General features: G+C 42.7%; 1 protein-coding gene across 1 annotated transcript in view; it reads right to left on the bottom strand.

Moving 5' to 3' along the window:
- Positions 1-14,991, bottom strand: part of Oxgr1 (oxoglutarate (alpha-ketoglutarate) receptor 1) — a 22,851-nt gene extending 7,860 nt beyond the window's left edge. Inside the window, exons 1-2 of the mRNA NM_001001490.3 lie at positions 14,836-14,991; positions 1,578-1,730 (exon numbers count right to left, since the gene is read on the bottom strand). The gene's annotated coding sequence lies outside the window, so the exon portion shown is untranslated. The remainder of the gene's footprint in view (positions 1-1,577; positions 1,731-14,835) is intronic.
- Positions 14,992-16,015: the final 1,024 nt, after the last annotated feature.

Below are 16,015 nucleotides of genomic sequence, written 5' to 3' on the forward strand. Positions count from 1 at the left end.
CAAAAAAAAAAAGTTTAATCCCCCCAAAATGTGTGGCATGGAGTTTTCATCCTTAAGTTCAGAAGGAAGCCCTCTCCTTAACCCTTCTAGATGTTTCTATTTTCTTCCTACAGTTCCCACATTCAAATTAAAGTGCGGAACCATGCAGCACCATGCGGAACCATGCAGCACCATGCGGAACCATGCAGCACCATGCGGAACCATGCAGCACCAAGCTTTGGAGGGCACCCTGGAGGGTGGTTATGGTTGAGAATGGAATAAGAACTTCCCCCATGGTCCCCAAAAGATTCCACACTTCCTAGTGATCTTGTTCAGGGTGACAGGCAGTCCTCCTCTTCCTCAAGCGTCTCACAGATAAATCTCTAAGTCTTAGGTTTTTGGTCTCCCTTTTATCCCCTCCTGGTCCCCTGGCTCTCTTTACCCCTTGTCTATAGTATATATGAACCCAGGTCAAAGAAGAGTTATGACCTGGTACTTTCATTTCAGGTTATACACCCTTCATATCCACCATGAGAGCTGGGGTTTGAAGAGATATTTGTACACCTGTGTTCACGGCAGCAAGATAGACAATGGCCAAGAGGCTGAAGCCATCCAACTGACTACCAGCAGATGAGGCATAAGCAGTACATGCTGTGTAGACAATGGTGTATATGTTGTCCTTAAAAACCAAAGAACTGACATATAACAACATGGAAGAAAATAAGCTAGTTAAGAAAGGAAAGATACATTGTAGTTGTGCTGTTCTAAATCCTGTAGAGTTCACACACATAGAGTAAGAGTCAAGAGGCAGTTTCCTGTGGCTGGGAGAAGGGGTGGTGGTGGGGGGCTGATAGGGGGTTCTCAATGGATTAGAAGGATGGAGTTTGGACGTTTCAAGATAAAAGAGCTCTGGTAATAGGAGGGGCAGTAGCCACAGCAAGGCAGATTTACTTAATATCTTTTTCAGAGAGTTGAAATTAAATCTTACGTTACACGCATTTTATCATAATTTTAAAAATTAAAGCTCACTGTTTATATATCACTTAAGAAAGGATATTGAAAATTAGAGCAGTCCAATATGCAGGCTCATCTGAAGCCAATGCACCGAGCCCCTGCTCTTATGATACAGCCGTTCTGGTTGCACCCGGGCCGTCGTAATGGAACCATTGCTCCATCAAACAACAAAGCACTGCAATCCAATCCAATACAACCGATTCCATCAACAAGACAATCGCTGTAAACGAATTGTCAGGGATATTAAAAAAAAAACTTTCAATGTTTATAAAAATTACTTCTTACTGTAACTCAAAATTCCCAAACCATCATATTGCTTTGCAAGGACAAAGAATTAATCAGTACAAATTAAAAGAGAAAATATAATTTCTATATCTTAAAAACAAAACAAAACAAAAAAACCACTTTGCAAAATAAGTTCACTCTTTTAGACCAGATATGCAGCTTTCGATTGGAGGATCAACGTGAGGGATTTATGTGAGGGTAGAAGACAGCTCCTACTTAAGATTGGTCTCTTGCTCTGATTTGGAGAGCACTCTTTTCTTTAAAATGAACCCCCAGTGGCACAAGCTTCCTGCACTTACAGTCACAGCCCCGTAGAAGCCCAGGTGTCACCTGCCATGTGCTGAAATTGCTCCTTTGAAGTAGGTCACAGGCTTATCTCCATGATGATCAATAGGCTCCAACCTCTCTAATTAGAGAGCAAGGGCATCTTGGTGTCCTCTGTTCCCCGAACTCTGCAGAAAAGGCAAAGTTAAGTAGCCTTCTCTCAAGGGTCATTAATTATCAATCTGGGCTCAGGATGGAAAGAACGGGAGACTAAACCAGGAGAAATAGCCTTAGATTTTATTCTGAGTTTTATGGAGACAGAAAGAGAAGGTGGGTCTACATATAGACCAGTCTGCTTCTCTCTCTGTCCATTTGTACCCAAATTTTATATGACCTTTAAACCTATCTCCATTGTTCCAACTGTGCCTGGCCATTTGTGCTCTTGCTTTTTTGGTAGCTTTTGCTGTGTTTGATGTGCTGGTGAAGAAATACTCTCAGGAGATTATTCTTCATGGTCTAGAGAAAATAATTGTCATTTATTAATATCTTTCTGGTGGATGCTATGAGAAAATGTACTGATTGAATAAATTAAGGTGTGTGTGTGTGTGTGTGTGTGTGTGTGTGTGTTTTCAGCATAGCAGGGAATAAATTCCTCCTTGTAATGGATTCCAAGTTAGTTCTCTGGTGAGGATGGAGACATTGAACATAAGGCCTGAGATTTTGTTGAAAACCAGTTGAGCTACTTTAAAGAGAATGTACTCTGGTCAGACATCTTTGAATTCATCCAAGAAACTAACGGATGGACAAATTATGTACATTAGTCACTTTTAGTTTGCTGAGATGAAACAATATGCCCAATGCAATGTACCAGAAGATGGCTTTATCTGGGGCTTATGATTTCAGAGGCTAGAGTCTATAAAGGCAGATCAGAGGAGGCAGGAGGAAGGCTGCAACAACTGGCGTTCAGGAACCACAAACAGGAGGGAAAGACATACTGGGGATGGCTGGAGGGTTTTCAATTCTCAAGTCCACCCACTGTGATATATTGAGATCTATGGGGGCTGTATCACTTAAACCACTACACTCTCTGAGGACAATTCCAAACTGAGCGGATCCTAGATGTCAGCTTCTAACAAAATCTTAAAGATTGGTCTTCCAGGAAAGTGAGTATGCTGTTGCTATGCAGGATGAATCACTTCTTATGACTTCGTCAGCTTCGTTTGTGTATATGTAAACACTTCTAAACTGATGTGTCTTTGTGGATAGTTCTTAATTACAGAAAAGGGATTCATATAGACAGCTTAGAATCTACTGGGGAAGAACTCTATTAGTTGATCCATCCCTGAAAGAAGGAGAGAGGGAAGAGAAAAGAAAAAGGAATAAACACTAAAGATATGGAGAGCTGCAATGTAGCCATGGCCTCTCAAGACCTCTATACAGGGACACTTCTGCACACATCACCCAGCTGCAGCAGTTCTTCGTAATCATGAAGGGAGATGCCACAGCTCCTTAATAGCCCTAAGGCCAGAACCATGCAGACCCCATTCCCCAAGCACAGAAAGAGAAAGTTAGCAAGGGAATAAAGCCCTTTGGTTTTTCTCACACCAGACTTTCTGTTCAGAAGATCCTTCCCACCCTCTCTTCCTCATGAGCCCTATGATTTCCTCAGATTTAATAAAATAACGTTTTCCTGGAAATCCTTTTACCTCTTCCAAATATTAAATTTCCTTGAATTTTGCACCATAAAATATAGCATTTATTTAAGCTTGGGCTGTTTAAGATTTTAAACACAAAAATAGTTTTCTGAACTTGAGACTTGCCCAGTCAAGAAGATTGAAAAGGCCGTTTATAGTCTCTTCCATGGATTTTACACAGCGCCTTAAATAGGTATAACCTGAGGTGCACAGCTCTGTCCTCCCTCTCTGTGAGTTCTGATGTTCATGCTTGCAAAAGACTGCCGCAGAGGGCTTTCTGGATTGCTGATGCTCCCTTGTAGAAGGAGGGCAGACAGTCACTGGACTCACACCTGAGTATCCAGCTACTCCCCTCAGTCATTCATATGTGATTTTGCTTAAATTGCGCATGACCTCCAGGTCTCTAGGCTGGAGAAGACTGAAGGCCGTGAAGCTCCAGTGCCCAGATGTGAGGAAGCCATCATAAGTGCTGGGCGCAGACTTTCCGGTGTCTGTTTTGTGGCCGCCCGTGCTCTGTAAGTAAATCTAATAAGCTCATTTGTTCCCCAACAGGAACTTTCATTGAAATCAAACTTTAGATTTTTTTTTTATTATTATTGAGACCTAAAGAGTGTAGACATTGCCCAAAGAGAAAATTTTTACAACAACATACAATAAAAATCAACCTTCATTATTAGAAAATGACTAGAACTTAGAATCTTATTCTTTCTTTGTCTTTAACACAAAACTCTTCAGATATTTGTTTTTGATTGACATCAAACAGCTTCCCCCTCCCTACACCAATAAATGACCAGCCGAAGAAAAATATACAGAAAGAATTCAGAGAAACTTAATGTGGCTTAATAATTGCAATTTTAAAAACGATTACTTTGTTAAATACAAGAAACTTATCACAATAAAAATTGAATTGTGTAATGGAGAGCTACCTCAGTAGTAAAGTAGGGCAACTTCCTAGGAAGTTCTAGGCCCTTGGTTCAAGAATGAGAAGATAAGAAAAGGTGGAAGGGGAAGGAGGAGGAAGAGAAAGAAGAGGAAGAGGAAAGGAAGCAGCAAGGATGACGGGTGGAAGGGATGGAGGAAGGCAGGAGGGAAGAAAAATTAAACTAACATGTTTCATTCAGGAGATTAAGAAATCATTAGTGACCTTGAAACCATTCACTCATGTGGTATAAGCCAATGCCAGTCTCTTAAGTGAGTTGAAGGGTAACATGGGAAACTACAGTTTGTTGGGAAAGATGAAATAAGTAAAAATGTTGCTTTGTGACTGACATGTTTCTAAGGAAAAAAAGCTAATTTTTTCTTTCCTCTAAACAGAAGAAACTTCATCATGATTCTACTTAAGCCAGTGGAGGCAGAAAGCCTGAAACCAGCCAGATAAAAGATACAGGGTAGGAAACATCAAGAAGAAACGTGTGTGTTCAAACCTGCTTCAAACCTTTACAGGCTCCACAACATCCTCCACTAGCTCACACAGGGAGAGTGAAATATGAACTGCTTCAAACAACAAGACAAGCTCACACCCATGAACCATGATCCAGAACAAGAGGCAGAAGGGAGGACTCCCTGCCTTTGAGACAGGAGAGTAGAGTGGGAGGTCTGTAAGTACAGGAGAGTAGAGTGGGAAGGTCTGTACGTACAGGAGAGTAGAGTGGGAAGGTCTGTACGTACAGGACAGTAGAGTGGGAAGGTCTGTACGTACAGGAGAGTAGAGTGGGAAGGTCTGTACGTACAGGAGAGTAGAGTGGGAGGTCTGTAAGTACAGGAGAGTAGAGTGGGAAGGTCTGTACGTACAGGACAGTAGAGTGGGAAGGTCTGTACGTACAGGAGAGTAGAGTGGGAAGGTCTGTACGTACAGGACAGTAGAGTGGGAAGGTCTGTACGTACAGGAGAGTAGAGTGGGAAGGTCTGTACGTACAGGACAGTAGAGTGGGAAGGTCTGTACGTACAGGAGAGTAGAGTGGGAAGGTCTGTACGTACAGGAGAGTAGAGTGGGAGGTCTGTAAGTACAGGAGAGTAGAGTGGGAAGGTCTGTACGTACAGGAGAGTAGAGTGGGAGGTCTGTAAGTACAGGTGGCTGTGCTACCTGCTCCCAACCCAGAAGCTTTACCCTCACAAAATATCAAAATTAGACCTAGGTGGGAATCTTTGGAAAATATCAAACACTTCGTTCCCTGCAGGACCCATTAATCAGAACTTTTGAAGGTGGGCATAGTCTTAATATTTGTTATCAGTCAACCAGCTATCACAACTGACAGGCCAAGTTGAAAAAAAAATGATGTAGTGGACTACAGATCATAAAGACATAGACATTTTAAAGACTGCTGATGCCAAACACTGACAAATGTTAAAAACATCATGTGGAGCATAAAAAGCCAGAAGCAAAGGAACTAAAATGGTATGTTTCCATCTTAATTTTATCATGATGCAGGGTTGCTGATCTAGAAAGTTAAAAATGAGCACAGAGCTTGCTTCCAGGAGAGGATAGAAGTTGACCAGAAGGGACAAGAGAAAGCCTTCTATGTTGATAAAATGTCCAATGACCTGATTATGGTATGAATTACTCAGAAAAAAAAAATTTACAGTTGTTAGTACTCATTGAACCAGGTGCTCAATATCTGTGTGCCTAGTGTATATAATTATACAATGATTAAAAATTAATTAATTCCAAGAAAGACCTGAAAGAAGAGGCACGGGAAGTGGATGATGTACAGGGATTCCAATAAGCTTTCCCGGTAGGTGCATGGAGGCTGCAGAACTAGTAATTCTTCTGTGGGGACTGAGTGAGGCAGGCTGAGGAAGGAAACCTGTGAAAACTGAAGAAGGTTTGGAATTAGAAAGGGAGGTTAAATAGCTACAACTTTGTCTCTTGGGGCATAACTGTGGATTGCAGGCATCAGAGAACACTTTGGTGCTTGAAACAAAAGCCAATTCTTAAGGCTGTCTGCAGACCCACAGAATCGAGCCTGGAGATTTGCATATCAATGAATCCCTTTGGCTTTTCTCCTACTCTAACATTAGGGCACTTACAGAGTAAAGGGCTCACCTGAGGCTGAAACCACAGCCTGTCAGGAGAGGGTAAGGATCAATGGTAGGAGATCCACAGACTGTGAGGGAAGCTGTGCTTTTGAGCAAGGACAGAAGTTGGAAAATCAGTCACATGATGACCAGAACAGACGGGCGTCCACATCTAGCTGAGGAGAGGATAGACAGCTGTGATATGTAAGTAAATAGGCCAGCTTGGGAAATCAAGACAAAAGGAAGGAAGGAAGGAACTTGCGCCTCCAGTCAATCCATGGACCAATATGTGCATCTTGGGCAGCCTCCAGGGCTTTTTAAAAGATGATTACTTTGAAATAGACCAAAAACAGATGGGAAGACTAACAATTTTTATGGGAAAAAAAATTACTAAAATGTTACATGTACAAGTAGAACCCAGCATGCATTGGAGATGGGTCTTGAGGAAACTTTACAAAAGTGGAGGTAATTTTTAAGAGAAATCTCAGAGCCAAGTGTAGTAGCACACACCTTAATCTTAGCAACCAGGTGGCAAAGGCAGGTGGATCTCTGTATTTCAGGCCAGTCTGGTTGATATACTGTGTTGTAGGACAGGCAGGGCTATATAAGCATTCCCTGTCTCAGGTAGATAGATGATAGATAGATAGATAGATAGATAGATAGATAGATAGATAGATAGATAGATAGATAGACAGATGTCCACATCAACCTGAGGAGAGGATATACAGGTGTAATGTTAAATAGACCAGCTTGGGAAATCAAGAGGAAGAGAAGGGAGGAACTTGGAGTCTTGGGTCAATCCATGGATGAATGTATGCATTTTGGATAGCCTCCAGTACTTTTTAAAAGATGATTATTTTGAAATATATTGGTAGATAGATGGAAGGATGGATAGATAGATGATAGATAGATAGATAGATAGATAGATAGATAGATAGATAGATAGATAGATGGCAGATTTATACAATACTAATTTATGCAAAAACATGAAAGCTTAAAATCGAAAAATGTTTTCCTCTTATGAGAGACAAGTTCTAAAGGTACACAGAGAACTTGAAGACTGATTCTTTCTCACCTCATCCTGGCACTAAGAGCTAAACTGCCATGAATCCTTCTACAACACATAGAACACTAAGAGGCAGATCCTCCCACACTGACAGGAACCCAGTCCCAACCAACAGCTTGACTATATCCTGGTACGATCCAGAGTATCAGTAAAACCAGCATTATTCCTGAATTCACAGAGACAGCAAGACCATCAGTGTGGCTTCAAAGAGCCCCTGGAAATGATAAAGTGGAGATGGGTAACAAAGCCTCCTCAACTGTGTTTAGCAAAGCCGCCTCAACTGTGTTTAGCAACTCATTGTACACTAGAGTGTGTGCTGAGCATGTTATAAACTCAAATGTTGTGTCAGCAAGTTTCCACTAAGGAACAACAATGTCCTAGGAAATAATTAAAAAAAAAAAAAAAGGGGACTTAAAATCTTCTGTCATTCTGAAGGTGACTCTTCCATACTTACAGTTTTATGTATATACTTCCACTACTTATATTTTGAGTCATACAAATTATATGTTGTGTTTTAGTCATCTATTCAGTTTCTTATCTTCTGGTGTTCTACTTAAATTTTTTTCTACTTATTTCCTTTTTTGGATGTTTGAAGCGGTAGCACTCGCATTAGCATGAATGATCTGGATTACTTAAACCATCGCCTAGTTTAAATGGAAGAGGAACAGATTCAATAGCCAATGCTAAATCTGTCTTCTACATTGGAAGCTTGACCAACACTAGCATATCTCAGTCTTCTTTTTGCCTCTAGAACACTCTACACACCCAGACCTTCTCCAGTGTTGACCTGGCTCCCTATTCCTTCCATTGCCAAGATACACATAGAGTAATGTGTGAAGTTTGTGAGCCACAAATTTCATTACTGACACAGCCCAGGATGGCGCAGAGCCCTACCCATCCCAGCTTCCCTAACTCTACCTGTCCTGTTGCTATAGGAGCAGACCACCAGATACACTGTGCTCTGTGTGATGCGCAGTTCTTAAGATTCTCCCCTGTAGAGTAGCCAGTGTTTGCACTTTCTACAGCAGCCAATACCTACCACATGAGCTTCACCTAACATTGAAATAACACTGACAGATCCCTTCTCCATTTCTATTGCATTGAGAGCACAGCATCACAGTAGGCAGTTGAAATGTGCTTCTATGTCCTACTGAAATTCTGTCAGTCTTCTCCATCAGTGACCACAGCCGGGTCTTACCATCACCTCTAACCATCTTTGCCTGGCATCTTACATTTGGATAAAAATGGGTTTAGGGACACACAGAACCTGGTCTGTAGTTTCTTTGTTGGGGGATTTTTCAATTTCTTCCTTTTGACCTTTTGTATAGCTTTCGTGATTAATTTTTTCCCAGGGCTCTGTTGACATAACAGACCACTGTACCAACCTATTAACCTTTGAAAAAAATCAAAGTTGAAATCTGACTTGAGTAAGAAACCCAAAATAGTTTTCAACTAGCCTGGAGTTTATGAACAATACACCGGCAGTCTATCACATGAGGTGTCCATCTCTGTTGGGTGTGGATGAGCAGAGGTGAGCAATTAAAAGAAGAACTGGTTTAACTCAACAAGGAGAGATAGCATCCTGTTCAATCTCGACATGGTTTGCCTGGACGTTCACGTGTGGAATAAAAACACAAGCAATTTAATTGCAGTAGCTATTTATTGCTTTCTCTGACTTCTCCTACAGTCCTCAAGAGTCTACCCCATTTTCTGCTTTTTATACTGGCATATGATTGTTAATTATAATTGTTAAGCTGTTTATTGCTCCTCCCTCCCTCATCGCTTCTGAATGGTATCTCACTAAATTGGATTTTTTAAAAGACATCCTTTCAAATTGCAAATCCTGCTCTGATCCAGATTATGAGTTTAACTGAATCCAGACTGATAATTGAAGTCACAGTCTGTGCCTACGTGATGATTATTTAAGGCACAGTGTGTGCTCCATTTGAGTAATCTATGCTCAGAGAACACTGGCTCATGGACATAAGCCCATTTCCAAAGATGGTTTATTTCTGGCCACTGCTGACCCCCCCACACACCCTTTCTCCCATGTCAGAGCAGACCCATGGCTGTGGTCTCAGAAGTTCTCCCAGCTTCTGTACCTGGCTTTTCAATCTTTATTTTTAACTAAGGGCCACCGGGTCACCAAATCTCCAAAGCATTATTCTTTGAAGAAGCAGATTCCTATTTGTCACTGTATTATGTATTCATTTGAAAAGGGCTACACTGATGCTCTGTTCCCTTGGACTTGCTTTCAAGCCTGGTTTTCTGTAGCTTCTGCAGTTCTGTCCCCGTGACTCTCACGAGGGAGGACGGCAGTGGGCGTGAGAGTGTGTGGAGGTAAAAGGGAGCACGGCAAGAGTGTGCTCCTGGAAACCAACCTCCCAGAGCAATTACGATGAAAGAGCATCTCCAGGGGATCACGGGCCTGTGATGTTGGACACCCTGGGCTTTCAGCCACTTTCCCTTCAAAGGAGCTGAGCTCTGGACAGTGTTTTTTTCTGACATTGAACCTGGACTACACATGGTATCTTTTGGACCATGGACTTGGGCACTTACTTAGGCCTTGAGCAGGGTCAGCAAAGTAACTGCAAAATGAAAATGTAAGCTCATAGGTTAAAATTCAGAAGAGTATCTTCATAGAATTAAATGCAAAGCTTCCTTTCTTCACAGTCTTTCTTGGCACCTCTCATCATGTGCTTCTCCCCTCCCCCCCCCCATTTTAGTTCATCATATGCCATTCTAACATAAAGCAAAATTAGCATTCTAAATTATTAACGTTCAATTTACTACCCAGCTTTCTACTGTGCTACGCTGTCTTTAAATGTAAATATGAGACCATTTGTTTAACCTATAGGAAATATTCTCAAAATGATACAAGTAATGTTTCTTTTGTTCAGTGTGTGTGTGTGTGTGTGTGTGTGTGTGTGTGTGTGTGTGTTGCATCCGTATGTGTTCAGATGCACATAAATGTATGGATACATGTACACATGCACAGGGAGGCCTGTCCTCAGATGTCGATCTCAGAAGGGCTGTGTACCTCCTTTGACACAGAGTCTCTCCTGGGTCTAATCTCACTGGTTAGGCTAGATACATTGCCATTCCGGAGAGCTCCAGGGATCCACCTGTCTCTACATCCCCAACTCTGGTGCTGCAAGCATGCACCTCACCTGGGGCTCTAACTCAGACCCTTGTGTTGTCTGTCAGTCAATCATTTAACGAACGGCTGCCCTGTTCCAATAATTGCAAGTCTTTCCCCAAAGCCCACCCATGTATAAAGGGGAAACTATGCAAAATTAATGCTGAATTTTTTTTTCATTTTTCCATATTCGCATCCCCCACTAAAGCCATCTTGGACTTATAGATGAGTAAGTAGAGCCTGAAAGCAACAACAGCTATGGGTTGCTCCACCCTTCCCTTTCTTCTGTGACACCATTGTTTCTGTAAGTCAATGGCCTGGCCAGTCAGGGAGCTCACAGGACATGCTACAGTGTGAATCCTGGCTCTTAGGATGGCATTAGCTTCTTTCTTTATTCAAAGGAAGCACCGGATTACACAGGAAGCATAGCTTGTGCAGACTGTCTGTGTACCTTCTTAAGTCACATATTTACCTAGGAACCTCTCTGTTCCCTTTAACTCTAAAGCACTGTGGTATCAGAATTCTTTGTTCACTGGGCACAATTAATGTTACTTGAGAACGGGGCTAGATATACACGCTGAATATACCCGCTCTCTCTACTCATGTCCCACCATCCCATCATATTTAACTTACAAACCTACATTCAAAGATGACATCATGAAGAATTGCCAGACAACAGTGTCAGAACATTAAATCAAGCAAAGAACCACTTTAATCATAGCGCTTTGGGATCAGGTTGCACAGCCAGGAGGTTAGACCTGGGCTGGAGTTAAGGAATCAGGTTTGACCGACTCAAGTTCGATCTGAGTGATCAGCATTAAATCTGAGTTCAATCTGAGTGCTATCAAAAGTAAGCACATTTTTACCTTTTCACAAATGTCAAGTGGAAAAAGCATGCATCACTGTTTCTACAATTTGTAGACCAAAAAGACATAGAAATTGGTCATCATTGAGATCATCTGGGTAGCATCTGTCACCTTTAGCTCCTTAGGTTACATAACCATCTGAAAAGCTCTGGCCTATTGGGATGACTGACCACTAACTTCCCGATGCACAAAAGCTTCAAATGCCTCTTACTTCAGGTTGAAAAGCTGACACACTGCTGGCTGCTTCACTATCAATCACCACTGTGCATGGTGAATGACTGTTTAGAATATGGCAAATAGACATATGCATAAAAGTTGGCTTAACCGAAATGGATGGCTCTCTTCTCCAAGGGAGTTGACATAGGTAGCTATGGCCTGAGACATAGAATCGTAACAGAGATCTTTGAAGGCAGGGTGTCAAATGCCCCACAGGCAAAGCTGGGTAAGTCTGTGACAAAGGTAGTTTCGTAGCCCTTCCATTATACTATGTAAATACACACAGAGACAGAGTCTCACATGGCCCAGCCCTTCCTTGCTCTGCTCTGTGTCAGCGGCGGATACGGGTTATTGGTCCTCCTTCCTCTGTCCCTGGAGTTCTGAGGTTGCAGGTATGGACCATCATACCCAGCTATGATTCGAGATTTTTAAAAACGGAATGTCTCAAACCAAAAAGACACTGTGATGTAACAAACGGTCAGTTCTCAGACACAGTGGGACAGTTGCCAAGGATTCAGTATTTGCTTTGTCATTTCATAGAATGTTCTCCCTACCTATCAATAGAGACAATCAGGAGGGCTACGAACATGTTCCTCCAGGGAGCTGCATCCCATCTGCATCTTGCTCCCTGGGTACCACAAACATCTTGGGACACAAAAACCTCACCCTTCTTGGAAGCACAGAGTAGTAGGTCCCAAGGTGCCACTGACCATCCTTCTCTTTGCGATTTTGTGCAATGTCTCCAACAACATATGCATGCAGAGACCCCTGATATCCCTGACAAGTCTCTGTGTGGCCAGTAGTTTGCAGGCAGCAGGGTACCAAAGGCTCCTTGCCTGAAGCAGGCTGAGTCCAGCAGGCAGAGCTGAGTCTGTGACATTGTAGAAAGCCAGTGTCTCTGTATTCTGTCTCCTGAACCCATGGGGAGAAACTTCCCAGACACCTTATATTCTCCGTGCCTAGTGTCCCATAGATGAAGTGGGCCATGCATACTGATCCTGCTGAAGAGGATCAGTGTTACCTGAGAAACATGAGCAAGGGAGCCACTGACTTGAGAATAGCAACTGCCGTGCTGCTGAGCCTGGCTCTGTTCTTTACTAGTGGGATCACCTTGGACAACTCATTTAATCCTGCACATTTCTGTTTTCTTAAGAAAGAAATAATTTCTTTCTGCTTAGTAGAGAGATGGGACAAGTTTTAAAACCACATTTATTAAAACGCAGTGGAAGGAAACTATTTTAAGGACCATTGTAATGAGAGGTACTACCACCGTGTGTCCATAACCAAGACAGGCCACGGGGAATCAAAGCATGCAAGGTCCCATGCCTATCTGTGACAAAATCACAACTTAGTTGTCCAGAAGTATCCGATGCATGACTTAATTTTATCTCCTATCAATACAGTATCTGTTATTAACTGCAAGCACACTTGACATTGTGATGTCGGGTCTATCCTTGTTCTCGTCTTACACGTGAGGTAATAAGTCACCTGGCACTGGCATTGAAAAGGACAGATCTAACCTATGAAACCCATGAAGATGGAGTCAAGAGCTCAAACTTCACCATGGCTCTGTGACTTGCCCTCCTCCTGTCACTAAATGTGCGTGTGCTCCACAGGACGACTGTCAGACTCGCTTCTGAGAAGAGCAGCGTGATCACCCTCCCAAGGCTTCTCTGACCATCTTCCCTGTCGGTGTCCTAATCTCGCGGTAGACGAAGGGGCTGCGCAAGCCCAAGCATCTGAGCCACTCCTTACTGTGCTGCATCTCTTCAGATTCTCTGCATCTGCAGCCCGTTCATGATGCACGGGTCTCTGTGAAGGCCTTCACGTACCACTGAAGAGAGAGTACCCTGACTCCTACTGGAGATGACCTCTAAGACTGTCTCAAGACCTGTGACATAGACAACAACGGCCCAGCTATTCAGGGCTGGTGCAGTCAACTCATCCCTATTTAGTAGATTATCCTATAGGGACTTGCTTTGCTCAAAAGTTCTGGACCATTGCATAGATCCTGCGAAGCAGGAATTTGTGTCACATATGAAATAGAAACAAAATCCTTTCTGACTAACAGGACTGGGACAGAGGGTAAGACAATAGAAGGGATTTGAACACAATAGTCATACAATAAGAACAAATGAGGGCTGGTGAGATGGCTCAGCGGTTAAGAGCACTGACTGCTCTTGCAAAGGTCCTGAGTTCAAATCCCAGCATCCACATGGTGGCTCACAACCATCCGTAATGAGATCTGATGCCCTCTTCTGGTGTGTCTGAAGACAGCTACAGTGTACTTACATATAAAAATAAATAAATAAATCTTAAAAAAAAAAAAAAGAAACAAAGAAAGAACAACTGACCTGGGCCTAGAGAGATGGCTAAGTGTGTAAAAGCACTTGCTCAATCTTGAAAAAGACCCAGGTTCAGGTCCCAGTACCTATATGGTGGCTTACAACCATCTGTAACTCCAGTTCCAAGTGATTCAACAGTCTCGTCTAACCTTGAAGATTACTGTGTGGTACTACTTGCAGGCAAAACATTCAAACAGATAGATGATAGGTAGGTAGTTAGGTAGACAGACAGACAGACAGACAGACAGACAGACAGACAGACAGACAGACAGATATAATAAAATAAATAAACCTCTTAAAAATAAAGAAAAAATGTCAGTTGACCTAGTAAGACTTTTCTGGAGGAGGATGTGACAAAATTTGATGCCTTTTAGTGACTTCTGCTAAAATCAGCATAACCTTGACACGATGCCCCATTTTAGACTTCCCTGATGACTGTCTTTATCTCACCTCAGCCATGCTTCCGAACATGCTAAGAACTTGGACAGCAACTTTGAAACTCCATAAAACTTCTGATATCAGAAAATGAGCCATTCTCTGCCAGTGTCTTTATGAGTTTTGTAGTGAGTTTTCATTTACTGTTGAGATCCTGGAGACATGTCTAGTCAATCAGGCTCCCAGGGCTGGGAAGCAGCTGATGGCAGATCTCTGTGGCTCTTGAGCTGGCCAGTGCCACCTAATCAGGGAGCCTAAGGTTGCAGTGAGAAACATTGTCCTCCAAAAATCAATAGGGAGAGCTCTCAAGGAACTACAGCTGAGATTAACTCCTGATCTGTACACACATGCATGATGCATACACTGTTTTTCTTTTTTGCTTTGCCTGTTCCAGTATTTAGCACTCCCGAGCCATGCAAGGTGGGTAGTTAACACAGGGAGTCAACATCTTTGGTGATCAAACTGACTGCTAAAGCATCAGAAGAACCCATCAATTGCCTTGTAATTTGCACAGTACCTTGGCAGAATTCTGGCTTTTCAAGTTGCTGCTCCTCTCCTCCTGACCAACTCTTGTGAGCTCTGAAGAATCACGTGCTTAAAGAAACGGGACTTCCCCGTATGTCCAAGGCCTCCTAAAGACCGTTTCCCGGAGCCGTGGACTCCAGGTTAGTCTGGCTGTCTTCTAGTATGGGTCCTGGATTATACTCAGTTTCATTATTTTCACTTTAAAACCTAGCCTGTTAATGTACCCAGCATGAATTATCCCCGATGACCCTTAACTTTGTGTGGCCAGAAAACAGTAAAAGCGTCCAACACGAACAGGCTAGAGGCAGTTAGAGGCAGCCGAAAGCGCTCACATGCAGCGCCGCCGCCGTCCGGGGTTTACTATTGGGACTGCTGATGCTTGTTAGAGAACATTGTGCTATAACATTCCTTCTAACTGCGTGTTCTGTTTTCACTTTCAGCCTTGGTATGTTTCTAAGGATGGTGAAAATATTAAGTGTTTACATTCCTTTGGATTTAGGTTGGAGACTATTAAAAGTGGACTCTAATTTGAGTTTATTTATGGGAATTACCCGTTCTCACCAATGGGCATACACCAGAGACACTGAGGGTTCTAATATGCTATATATACATTTGTTATAAACCACATATGGTAACACTTTCTGAGCATGCCCGGAAAAGCACCAAAGTCATGGGTCTCCCTTACATTTTCTTGGGGGTTTCCTAGGACTCAATCTTTTGGTGGAGGGAATTTCCTTCCAACACAAACAGGTTAGAGGCAGCCGAAAGTGCTCACTCGCGTGCATCGCCGCCACCGTCTAGGGTTTACGATTGGGGCTGCTGATGTTTGTTAGGGAACATTGGGCTGTAACATTTTCTTCCTCATCCCCAGATGTGGAAGGCTAGATATCCCATATTACCCTGTCAGTAGATCAGCACACTCCCCCTTTGGTTTCATCTCTGTGGAAGTAGTAGGCATATGATGTGGCTGCATAATGTGTGCTATCTTTTCAGGGAATGGGAGTAAACAAATTATTCACATTTTCTCATTCATCTTCCGAACACCCCTGGGAGGCATCAGAGATACTGAAGCCCAGTGTTGAGAAAGTGTGCCCAGTTGGTGACATCAGTTGTTCTATACCCGAGTGCCACACAGTCTTCCTCTGACCTCTGGAAACCGCACAACTGTGACT

The sequence above is a fragment of the Mus musculus genome, chromosome 14 (genome assembly GCF_000001635.26).
Source record: "Mus musculus strain C57BL/6J chromosome 14, GRCm38.p6 C57BL/6J".
Lineage (NCBI taxonomy): Eukaryota > Metazoa > Chordata > Mammalia > Rodentia > Muridae > Mus > Mus musculus.